The following is a 10500-nucleotide window of genomic DNA, read 5'->3' as shown; positions in this document are numbered from 1 at the left end:
TCCATAATGACCCTGTCCTTTTGCTCTTCAAAATCCTCTGCTTTTTTTTGCCATGTTTTAATTTCAGCTTTTAATTTCTCTTCTAGTGCCTCCACTGTTTTAAGTCTGTCTCTACATTGAAACAGCGTGCTAGCCTCTACAAGATATTCTGATGTCCTTTTTTCAAAGTTGACCCTCTCTTCTTTGAGCTGGTCCTGGACTCTAAGCTCATTTTTTATCTGTTTTTCTTTTTCCTTCAGTTCTTTTACTTTTAGGTTTTTTTCAGTGGTCACTTGCTTTAATTCTTGCTTCAAGGCCTCATTTTCTTTGCTCAGTCTATTGACTTTGCCTTGAAGACGAGACAGAAATTCCACATCTTTTTCTTTCTGCTCCCGTCTCTTTTTTTCAGTGGCATGTTTCCTTTCCAAGTCTTTGCATTTCTTTTGAAGGTCCAGGATTTTTTTCTCATATTTCTCTGATCCTGCAGCCTTCATCTCACATTGAGCCATATGTTTTCTTAGTTGGTCTACTTGTGAGAGATGGGCGCGGGCTTCCTGCACTCAAAAAAGTCAACTAAGGCAGTTGTTTGATTAATTCAATAGACATTTGTCTATTTAACATGAACATATTGAGTTTAGGTTTTTAAATCATTATCAGTTGTTGGTTTAACATAAAATAACAAAAAGTTTAATGAACTAGATTTGCATTCTTCAGTTCAATTAAATGTAATTATTTTAAATCAACAACTCTAAAACCGATGCCTAGTGCGCATGCTCAAACTTCCCAGACGTGAAGAGGCGGGAACGCGGACAAAGTTATATCTGTTCAGTGAACTGCCGTTTCTCTCTGCGGAATCTTCCACAATACAGGTAAGTGATAAATAACTGAAAATATCTTAGTCAAACGAAGTTGTTCCGTCCGTTAATTGTTTAACAATGTTTTTAATTCCAAATGTGTAAGTTGTCATTAGACAGCGGGAGTGGAGCAAATACTGTGAAAATCGGGTATTAGACGGTGCCAATCGGTACTGTCTAATACCTGATTTCTAATCCGCTCCGGCTATATTTATATTATTATTAGCATTTCCACTTAATTGCTTTTTTTTTGTTACCCGTTTTTGCAGTTTTATAGTGTTTTTAGCGGTTATTGATATGTTTAGTTCAATATTTAACACGTTTGTAATTCACTTTCAAAGTAAACGAAGTTAGCTAAAGCTAGGTAAAAGTTCAACGGTTGTCTCATTGAACTTTTACCTAGCTCTGTTAGCATTCACTTTGGTTTTAAATGACGGTTTAGAAGACATGGTCTTTCTTCACTTTTTTTTATTATTTGCATTTCTTCTTTCTTTCTCTCTCCTTTTTTTAAGCATTCGGCCTCTTGCGGTAATGCAAGTTAAACTAGCGCGGGAGTTGCTAAATATTAGCTGTGTCCAAATTCAGGGGCTGCATCCTTCGAATTGACTTGAATACTAGTGCATGGGAAAAAGAGCATGAACACGAGGTCAAAGGAAAAGGCAATGGCGGATAGTTATGAAAATTGCCTGTCGAACCTTTACCGCAACTACCAGCATCTTTATTGCATAGTGTGAAACACTGCTATTACATTTGGCAACAGATTGGATATTTATCTGTGAATTTTATATTGCAAGAGGTATTTATATGTATTTGTATTTTTTTTATACATTTCCAACAAAGTTAAAAAAAAAATCCACTGTGGAATTTTTATAAAATAATTGTATGTTTTCTTTACCATAGTAACACCACAAAGAAAGCTGCCCCCTTTTTCTGATTGTTTGTGCCTCCTCTTTAATACATGGTAAGTTTTTACCATCATACATTTTTTATGATACTTTTATGATTTAATCAAAGTAAATGTAAATGGTCTGTATTTATATAGCGCTTTACTAGTCCCTAAGGACCCCAAAGCGCTTTACATATCCAGTCATCCACCCATTCACACACTGGTGATGGCAAGCTACATTGTAGCCACAGCCACCCTGGGGCGCACTGACAGAGGCGAGGCTGCCGGACACTGGCGCCACCGGGCCCTCTGACCACCACCAGTAGGCAACAGGTGAAGTGTCTTGCCCAAGGACACAACGACCGAGACTGTCCGAGCCGGGGCTCGAACCGGCAACCTTCCAATTACAAGGCGAACTCCCAACTCTTGAGCCACAATCGCCCCACAGCCACAATCGCCCCAGTGAAAAAAAAGGTGACAATAAAACCATCCTTAAAACTGCTTCTCTTTTTTTCTTTCAGTGACTTGTATGTGGCAGTGCAAGCGTTGTTCCATCAGGGAGAGTAGTAGGTACAAATTATTGAAACACTGTAGATTACATCACCATTATGGACCCAGCCAGCGTTATCTTTGTATATATGTAAATTGTCCATGCACATTTAAGACTTGGTGTGGACTAAAAACACATGTTTACAGATGTCATTCTTCTCATTTTAAACAGACAGCTGTTAGTTCAGTCACTTTTAGGTGTGAGTTATGTGACTGCGGTGACCTTACCACAGAGAGAGATTATTTTAGACATATTGGATCACATTTACGAAATAGTGAGACAGTAACTTGTGTATTTTCAGGCTGCTCTTTCAAGACAAATATCTTTGGTACATTTTATTCACACAAAAAGAGGAAGCATCATTCAGATTCACTTAAAGATTTCAAGGTAGGTTTAGTGGTGTGTTTTGACCTAGCACAACATTCTGATGACCCTGAAGGTGTAGGTGCTAGTTGCTCTGATTTTTTAGATCCTGAAGTTGGAACTGAGTTTGTGTCAGGAAGTAATCATTCCACTGAAAATTTGACAGATCTTGTTGAACAGAAAATAGCTGGGATATTGTTAAAATTGGAACATATATTTCAAATTCCAGCTACAGCAGTAGATGGCTTGGTGGAGGAGTTGAGTTTTTTGTTAAGTTCTGCTTGTACTTCAATCACAAAACGAACTGTTGAAGAGGTATTCAAGAGCCATAACCTTCATATTGGTCAGGCTGTTGTTGAGGAGCTTGCCAATACAGTGTGCATTTCTAACCCTGTATCAAAAATTTTAGCTAAGTGTGGTCCTCTTGGAACTTCATTTAAAAGAAAACAATACTATAAGCATAACTTTAGGGTCGTAGAGCCTGTTGAGTACATTTTATCTGTTGATCAACGAAAGTCATTTCAGTACATTCCTTTATTAAAGTTATTGCAAGAATTATTGAGTCATAATCACATACTTGATAGAGTGATTGAGCAACATATAGGACAAGAAAAAAGTGAGGATTTGGCTAATGGTCTGAGTGTTTACAGGTCTTTCCGAGATGGCAAGCACTTTAGAACCAATAGTTTTTTAGCTGTTGACGTGTTGAGAATCTCCATTACACTTTACATTGATGATTTTGAGGTTTGCAATCCTCTTGGAACCTCACGCAAAAAACACAAGCTTTGTGGTATTTATTGGGTCTTGGATAATTTGCCTCCAGGCTCTCATTCAGCACTCTCCTCCATTTACCTAGCTGTTCTTTGTAAAAGTGACGATTTAAAGACATTTGGGTTTGAAAAGGTGTTGGAACCCCTGTTAAAAGATCTTGTGATCTTGGAACAACACGGTGTGTTTATTGCTCAGTTAAATGAGTTCGTTAAAGGCACTGTAAATTGTGTAATAGCTGATAACCTAGCTGCTCACGGGCTTGCAGGTTTTGTTGAAAATTTTTCTGGGGAACACATATGTAGATTCTGTGTCGCAAAGAAAACTGAAATTCAGTTTTTGACTGCAGACGTTTTTGAGTGTAGAACACGTGAACTCCATTTGGCTCACTTAAAATCTGCATTGGAAACCTCAAGCTTGTGTTGTGGGGTTAAACGTGACTGTGTTTTGACTAAAAGTCTCTCTCATTTTGATGTTATTTCAGGCTTTCCCCCGGATATAGTACATGATTTTTTTGAGGGCATTATACCTGTAGAACTAGCGGAATGCTTGGCTGTTTTGATCTCCAAAAAGTATTTCACCTTAGAAAAACTTAACAGTTCAATCCAAAGTTTTGACTACAAATGGGGTGATAAGACAAATCGTCCTCACGTCATACCACATACCTACTCAAGGAAAAAACATATAGGGGGGAATGCACACGAAAATTGGGCTCTGCTTCGCTTGTTGCCTTTTATTATTGGTCCCCTTGTTCCTGAAGATGAACAGGCCTGGCATGTTCTTTTGGATCTCAAGGATATAGTGGAACTTGTTGTTGCCCCTATCCACTGTGATGAGTCAATATCATATCTTGAGTTCAAAATCAGAGAGCATCGGCAGAGATACAAAGAACTTTTTCCAAACAGCCATATTCTTCCTAAACACCATTTTGTAGAGCACTATCCTGTCATGATACGTCTCTTTGGACCTCTCGTTCATAAGTGGACAATGAGGTTTGAGGCCAAGCATAGTTTTTTTAAACAGGTTGCTCGCCACACCAACTGTTTTAAAAACATACCTCTCACACTTGCCAGGAAACACCAGCTTGTCATTGCTCACCATTTGCATATGTCTGATGAGAAAAAACAGTTGGTGGTAACTAATGTTTCATCAGTGCCTATTGATGTGCTCCAAAGTGACATTGCAGCTGCTTTTAACCAAAGGCTTCCAGATGAAACTGATGTTCACATTGCGAAGAATGTGTCATACAATGGTATGAACTACAGCAAAGGAATGATTGTTATCCATGGAGAGTCATTTGGTCTGCCTGAGTTTGCTGAAATTTTGCAGCTCTGTGTTTTGGAAGGGAAGTTGCATTTTTTGGTGAGAAAGATATCTGCTTGGTATAGGGAGCACTTTAGAGCTTTTGAACTGAGCACGTCACATGTGAGGGAGGTGGCTGTCATTGCACATGAGGAACTGGTTGATGACTATCCCTTAGCTGCCTACTCTGGAAACTCCAGCAGAACAGCATGAGAGAGGTGTGGAGGGGCATGAAGACCATCACTGGATTCAGGCCAACCAACAGCAGGGGAGCTGAGGGAGGTGAGAATAGAGCCGACGAGTTGAATCTGTTTTTCAATAGATTCGACACCACAGTGTCTGCTCCCACCCCCACAACCTCACCTGCAGTCAGCCTGGAATCCAGAGCCACACCACTGTGCCAGCCTCTCTCTTCACATGTTTCCTCCTGTGAGATTCCTGACACCCCTCCCGCACCCATCACCTTCACTCAATACCAGGTTGAGATGCAAATGAGGAGACTTCACTCAGGCAAGTCTGCTGGACCAGACGGAGTGAGTCCCCTTGTCCTCAAGGCCTGTGCCCCCCAGCTGTGTGGAGTCTTTCATAAACTGTTTATGCTGAGTCTGAGTCTGCAGAGGGTCCCGGTGATGTGGAAGACATCATGCCTCGTCCCTGTACCAAAGACGCCTCGTCCCAGTGGCCCCCAGGATTACAGGCCCGTGGCACTGACCTCCCACATCATGAAGACCCTGGAAAAGCTCATCCTGGACCAGCTGCGACCCATAGTAAGACCACATCTGGATCCCCTTCAGTTCGCTTATCAGCCTCGTCTCGGAACAGAGGACGCCATCATCTACCTGCTCAATCGTGTCTACACCCATCTGGACCAGCCGGCGAGCACTGTGAGGGTCATGTTTTTTGACTTTTCCAGTGCTTTCAACACCATCAGGCCGACCCTCCTGGGTGATAAGTTAGCAGCGATGCAGGTGGATGCTTCTCTGGTGTCCTGGATTGTTGATTACCTGACAGGAAGACCACAATATGTACGTCTCCCACAGTGTGTGTCTGACAAGGTGATTAGCAACACAGGGGCACCACAGGGGACTGTCCTCTCCCCCTTCCTCTTCACCCTCTACACCACAGACTTCAGCCACTGCACAGAGACCTGCCATCTTCAGAAGTTTTCTGATGACTCTGCGGTGGTTGGATGCATCAGCAGGGATGATGAGACAGAGTACCGGGCTGTGGTCGACTCCTTTGTCACGTGGTGTGAGCAGAATCATCTGCAGCTCAACGTGGCAAAGACCAAGGAACTGATCGTGGACTTCAGGAAGACCAGGAAACACTTGACCCCTGTTTCAATCCAGGGGGTCAGTGTTGACATTGTGGAGGACTATAAATACCTTGGAGTACACATTGACAATAAACTGGACTGGGCTAAAAACACCACAGCACTTTACAGGAAGGGCCAGAGTCGTCTCTATTTTTTGAGGCGACTGAGGTCCTTCAACATCTGCCAGAAAATGCTGAGGATTTTCTATGAGTCTGTTGTGGCCAGTGCGATCCTCTATGCTGTTGCATGCTGGGGGAGCAGGCTGAGGGTCGCAGATGCCAACAGACTTAATAAACTGATCCGTAAGGCCAGCAATGTTGTGGGGATGGAGCTGGACTCCCTCAAGGTGGTGTCGGAGAGGCGGATGCTGTCCAAGATAAAGACAATGTTGGATAACACCTCCCACCCACTCCATGACATGTTGGTCAGTCACAGGAGCTCGTTCAGTGAGAGACTGAGATTACCGAAAAGCACCACTGAACGACACAGGAAATCATTCCTGCCTGTGGCCATCTCCCTGTACAACGCATCCACTTAACACACTGTTTGCTGCTACAACTACACATGTTTCTTTTCCAAATATTTATTTATAAGTGACTTATGTATGTATGTATGTATATATATGTATATATTGTACTATTCTTAGTTAGCGTATTGTCTGTCTTGTCTTAATGTTGGTTTAAAATGGAGCACTGTAACAAAAAATAATTTCCCCCAGGGATCAATAAAGTATTCTGATTCTGATTGATTCTGATTCTGATTCTGTTGGAGGACTGCATCTGGTTACTCTAAAGAGATCTGTGAGTTTTCTTGGAAAACAAAATTAATACTTGTAAGTATTTTTTATTATTTTTCTTACCCTATAGCATTTGTGAAATTGTCATGCTTTTGATTTGGTCTGTTAGCTGTTGAAAATAAAACTATTTTAAAATGAATTGTTTATGTATGCATTAGAAAACTAAGATTTTTATTTCAAAACACAACAAATCAAAACTAAAGATTTGTTGAAAATTACATTTTCTGAGTGAAACCTGTTATGATTTGGTTGATTAAAGTGTTACAGAATTTCTAATTCCACCATATTGTTTTCACTGTGAACTGATTTTCATAAACACAAGATGGTCTCCAGCAAATAATTCCTTCCCTACAACTTAGTTTGAGCCACCCAAATTTTACCAAATGATTTGTGCCCTTACCTCACCTTGTCACCAGACTTAAGACAGGTCCATATAATTATGAAAGTATATAATGTTTACACATAGCATGCATCGTCTCTCATTTGTACTTTACTGCAGGATGATGATATTAAGGATAGCCAGAATATATAATGGATGGACGGATGATGATGATATTCCTGTTGTTTCCAAAAATCTGCTTTTAAAGTACAGTGAATTTTTCAATATATTAAGTAATTACCTGCCAGCGTCTGTCATCCTCTACAGTATTGCAGCAGCATCATCATAACTTCTTTTGCTGTGGTTTTTTTTTTTTTGTTTTTAGTTAGAATTAAAGTATTCATTCTACTGCTTATGTCTCTGGGCTGACGTAGCCTCAGAAAGCTCTTTTTACATTCTAGTCTAAACAGATAAGAGAAATTGTGTTTTAACCTTTAATGTATTTCTTCTTTGTTTTCACAACAAAAAATTTTATTTTTAAAGTTGCACAGAAGTGCACAAGGGTCCCTAATTGTTGCTTGTTGATATGCCAAACGGTGACTTTTTCTAAAAGAATTGCTGATATTTTTCAGATCTTCAAAATGACGTCACCCCTAAGACTGCGGATAATCCTGGGTGAAGATGATGCCAGGAAGTTGATTCTTCCTGCAGGGACACCGGTCTCAATTGAAGATTTGTGCCACACAGTAAAGACAAGTTTTGGATTACAGCAAGATATTCGACTTCAATATCAAGATGAGGACTTTGGAAATGAGTTCATGAATATGTCAGATGTCTCAGAAGTAAAGGACAAAGGCACCCTTAAGGTGATATTTTTGCAAAGCCCACAGGAGGAAGATGCAAGAACTTCTCAAAGCCAAGCAACAGAGTCTGTATCCATCTCCTCTGCTGACACAGATGATACAGAGCCTATTTCATCTTCAGGTTCTTCACCATCCTCAAGGCACTGGGTTTGGCCAAGTGTCTTCACTGTACCTCAATTTAGCTATGAGGCAGAATTTGAACTCGAGAAGGCCAATACTGCCTGCGCCAATGGGGGAACTCTATTGAACCCTTCACCTAAACTGAAATCCCAAATTCTGGAACGACTGGCTGAAGAAATATACAAATTCAAAGCCTACCCAACAGACAATGATCTGACTGACGTTGCAGAAGCTCTTGTGAAAAAGCATCCTTGCCTTAGAGAGCAGGGGTCTTTCAATGGCTGTTATGGGTGGAAGATTAGCCTAAAATATAAAATGGCTAACCTCCGCACCAAACTGAGAGGCCTTGGATGTACAGAGGTGACCATAAACTCCATCAAAAACAAGTCTGGTGACAACCGTCAGGCAGCCTTCAATGTGAAGAAACCCAAAAGAGCTGAAGTTAACTATTGTCCACAGCATCCAAAAGGAGAGACATTAGAAAGTCTGGAACAGGAGAGAGTTGCAATTCTTTCTGAGTTGACTAAAAGAAATAATGACTCTGTTGTGAGTGTGAAAATGGAGAAGACTTTCTCATACAGAAGGCAAGAAGTTCTTCAGGGTCAGCCGATGGTTGCAGACTTCAAAAGCAGATGGCCAGCTCTGTTCACTGCGAGAGAGGCAAGTGTGGTTAAAATGCATTTGGATGTTGCATGTAATTTATGTTTTGTAGTCCAAAACTAAAAGTACTACCTGTTGTTGGTTCCTGTATCACTGAAAATAGTAATGTGAAAAAGTAAGTACCGTTTAATTTAGTAGGTTTTATGTATCAGGACATAAGAATGATCCGGATCCTTCCTCGTCATAAAATGTTGTAAATACAGCCTCAGATGGCATTCTGTTAACACTTAAACCAAAACCTCTACTGTTATACAGGTACTCTGGTCTGCTTTTTCACAGGTCTACATTGAAGAGACATTTGTGCATTTGTTTTTTAAGCCTCTTTTAGAAGACGCAATGTAGCGGCATATCAGAGTAATATTCCCGCAATGGTGTGTCTTCTAAATGTGCCACTATGCCTTGGCAAAACAAGATATTGCTGCATTCTGTGCCTGCAAGCTTCATTCTGATATACCGCAATTTTTCTTCAATGCTGAACTTCTGAATGAAGTCTTTGCGCTACAGAGGGAGGTCTTCTGATGACATATGGAATGTGTGCTGGCCTCGGCTGACCAGGACATTCTCAGCTTTACCCACAAACGTTTATCAACCAGTGATTATTTTATTTTATTTGTTTTTTTACCCAGAAGGGATCAGTCTAATTGAGTGCTATGACTTTTCCTGGGTTCAGTGAATGCAACAGAGGCATGACTGTATGACCAATCAGACAGGCGTTGTGCTAAAACGGAGAATCCTCCACACTTTATTGTCAGACAGCTGGAGTTTAATCTAAGCTACCATTATTTAGAGTGGTCCCGAAAGAAAAGAGGGACTATTCTCCGTCATGTTTTAAAGCAGGTGCTGCGTCCGTCTACCTCTTGCCTTTCTTACTGCAGCTCCTCGCCACAGACAGCTCATTGCACATTTTCTCCAGCTCGTAACTAACGGGTTAATTTGAGCAGCAGCATAAATTTCGAAAACACGCTCGATGGTTAAACATATGCGCAGCAGTATCGCAAACATGTGGATCGCATTCCTCTGAGGGTTTCTTAATATCTGTATTTATTGAAGTTTTTAAACCTAAAGTGATTTTAATTTAGTGCGTCATATTAGAAATGATTATAGGTTATTGCTTGAATGTTTATAGACCTGTTTACCGGTCTCTTCCGTCTGACGCTGTATACGCAACCCTGCACGTCACAGCCCGGGCGCCGCCCCTAGACCCCTCTTTATCCCGTCATGGCTTAATCTTTTGTGAAAAGCATCTGATGGCAGCATATTGCAGCCACAGCTAAGATCTTATAATTGACCAAAAGCTTCTCAGAAGCCGTCATCAATGACAGTACTGATGTCTGCATGGTCTTCTAAAGGCAGCTTTAGTCAGCTTGGATGTGAAGTGAGTGAAATATACAGTTGAGTTTTTAATCAATGTATTTGTTCTCTATTGCAGATTGACAAGGAGTTTCTGCGAATCACCACAAAGCCTCTGCTATCTACTTTCTTTGCCGAGCTTGACCAATATGCACCACGCTTAATGGAAATCTTTCTGAGCAAAGGAGGGACACCTGGAAAGAAAATAAGAGGTCTCATGCTTGCCATCTCCAAGGTTTGTATTAGGATTGAGTAGACTTTGTCATAGGCAGCAAAAATAACTTTTATTTGGAGGTGAAGTTTGTCAATTTTGTTTCGGCTTAACAAATGATACATGCCCGGTTCTAACCTAAAGAATAATTATGCAAGTTAACT

At 40.8% G+C, this 10500-nt stretch overlaps 1 long non-coding RNA gene across 1 annotated transcript; it reads left to right on the top strand.

Annotated features, from left to right (window-relative positions):
• The first annotated feature begins 767 nt into the window (after window positions 1-767).
• LOC146653496 (uncharacterized) lies at window positions 768-8581 on the top strand. The gene is made up of 3 exons (XR_014907374.1): window positions 768-848; window positions 1734-2193; window positions 7765-8581. It is a non-coding gene; the product is annotated as an uncharacterized LOC146653496 (long non-coding RNA).
• Window positions 8582-10500: the final 1919 nt, after the last annotated feature.

Source organism: Rhamphochromis longiceps, linkage group LG14 (assembly GCF_057381845.1).
Source record: "Rhamphochromis longiceps isolate RC_006_pf linkage group LG14, R_longiceps_female_GT1.1, whole genome shotgun sequence".
Taxonomy (NCBI): domain Eukaryota; kingdom Metazoa; phylum Chordata; class Actinopteri; order Cichliformes; family Cichlidae; genus Rhamphochromis; species Rhamphochromis longiceps.
The sequence above is the reverse complement of the archived record's forward strand: the minus strand, read 5'-3'. Positions and strand labels throughout refer to the sequence as shown.